Genomic DNA, 2,244 nt, shown 5'->3' with positions numbered 1-2,244 from the left:
GTTCGCTCTGGGTTGGAAGACTCGGCATGCTTGTGAGGCTGTGCAACGTGACGTTCCCCAGCAGTGCCTCTTCACACGTGAATTCCTTGGTCAGAGCAGGAGGTCGGGCCCACGTTCCTGTGTGCAGAATGTTTTTTACCTGTATGTTCTGCGTGCAGGTTCCCCTCACTTTTGGGGCACTTCCCTCAGCCCTTATACATCACGTTAAATTCCTGCAGATGCAAAATCCCAAGTGAGGCAAGAATCAAGTGGAAGAGAGTTATTTTGTGACTTAGGGCTTTAGAAATGCGCTCCTGTTGCCGTTCCCTTTTTTTCTAAGTATGGCTTACCATATGCTGAAGCAGTTATGATCCATTTCACATGTCTCTGTGTGTCACAAAGATTTAACAGACTGTCTGCAGCCAGAGCCTTCTCTTGCCCATCCCTGGCAGTCGGTGATGCTGGTGGCTCCAGCATGTGGGACATTGGGGAACCTGCTGCTGGGATGTGCAGTTTTGGTTGGAAGACACCTTCAAGATCATCGAGGCCAACCTTTGTCCTAACCCCATCACTTGTCCTACCATTTGCCCATCCCAATGTCTTTCCAAGAGCACATTCATTCTCCACACCAAACTTTACCGCGGGAAGCCGGCAGGATTCGCTCACCAAAAAGTGCCAGTTTTGTAAATGCTGCTGTAAAGTGCTGCAGGCTATCTGACGTAGGGCACACCTTAATAAGAAGACTTAATAACATTATCCTGTAGGGCTAAGTAAGGTTCATGTTTGTCCGATTCACTCTTTGTCCATGTCACCAAAGGCATCGAGAGCTCTTCCCCTGTCGGCAGCTCATGCAACCAGAGCCAAGCCGTGAAGCTGAGGTTTTATTGCTTTGACCAGGCCTCGCAAAGCCCTGAACAAGATCCCAATACCTGGCCCTGACACCAAGAAGCCCCCTGCCCTCGGCAGCAATCCCTGCTGAGCCCATCCAGGCCAGCAGCAGTGACCCGTGAGGCTGCACCGAGCAACCTCCCGCCAGCAAACTGCTCTGACAAAAGAGAAAACGGCTGTGTAAGGACACAAAATCCAAGAACTGATCGGGAAGTTTTAAGCTTCTAGGGCTCTTGCACTTCCATAATGCTTGAGAGGATTTTTTAAAGCAATGCTAGAGGAGAGCTGGATCTGCGGGGCTCTGGAGCTCATGGTTCTCAGTAGAAATCTCTGGATACGCCACATCCTGAACATTTACTGGAATATGATCGGGACCTGCCAGGCTCCTACTTGGTTAGAAAGGAGTGAGAGTAGCCAAGTCTGCCTTATAAAGTGCTAGGAAAAGCACTTTTATTTTCTTTAAACCACAAGCACACATGTGGCTTTCCCCCCTAAACTTAACTTTTCTTCTTCCACTGTTGTTTTAACAAAAGACACTTTAGAGCAGCGTTTTAATGACAAACACTGTCCACCACTCACGCGGCAGCGCTCACCAAGGCTGCATGGACCCGCCACAGGGCAGGCAGCCTCCAGCCTGGAACAACCCAGGACCTAACACTCCTCAAACCCCTGCCCGGAGCAGATGAGGATGCTGACCCAAAGGATCTGCAGAAGGTGGGACTGGGCTCGTGGGACTCCCAACCTGGAGAGGTTGTATGAACCAGAGAGCATTCTGCAGCGTTGTGCCAGAGCTAAGGCTCTGCTGGCACCAGGCAGGGGGTCACAAAGACACCCGTGTGCCTTGGGGTTCGTGAAGCCGGCTGCAATGCAGCGTTTACTGGGACGTGGGGTGCTACTGAGGACACGAGCTCCAGCCTCAAGCCCACCATCTCACAGCACAGATGCTGCCAACCAGCCCAGCCTTTTCCCTCTGGCAAAGCAAGCCCCTCACCTTGGAGTGAGCGTGTCCCCTCCGGCCGCCCATCGTACCTGGTACGCCCACCCCTCACCCACTGGCTGCTGGCCTGGGGCCACCTGTTTGGAAACCTCTGCCAGAAAGGATCGTCCCATAAATGATCTTGTAAACTTGGATATCTGAACGTACAAATATTTACAGAGGAAACTCCTGGAAGGGCTGTGTGCCAGCGGAGCAGCCCTGCCCATAAGGTACCTGCCTCTGAGCACCAACGGCTGCCCCTGTGCCTGGCAGATGCCGGAGCTGCTCAGCACCGTTCCCTGGCACAGGATGGGAGCAGCCCCAGACGGTGACCTGCACTGTAGGATTAAGCACTGGCCAGCACAGAGCAAGCCAGATTCCTATGAGAAACCTGGGAGTGA

At 52.7% G+C, this 2,244-nt stretch overlaps 1 protein-coding gene across 2 annotated transcripts in view; it reads left to right on the top strand.

Moving 5' to 3' along the window:
- The window catches only part of FGF1 (fibroblast growth factor 1 (acidic)), a 5,806-nt gene that overhangs the window by 561 nt on the left and 3,001 nt on the right, over positions 1-2,244 (top strand). The gene's annotated exons all lie outside the window — the stretch shown is intronic.

The sequence above is a fragment of the Apaloderma vittatum genome, unplaced genomic scaffold (genome assembly GCF_000703405.1).
Source record: "Apaloderma vittatum isolate BGI_N311 unplaced genomic scaffold, ASM70340v1 scaffold34049, whole genome shotgun sequence".
NCBI lineage: Eukaryota > Metazoa > Chordata > Aves > Trogoniformes > Trogonidae > Apaloderma > Apaloderma vittatum.
Note: the sequence above shows the minus strand (reverse complement) of the source record. Positions and strands in the feature narration are given on the sequence as shown.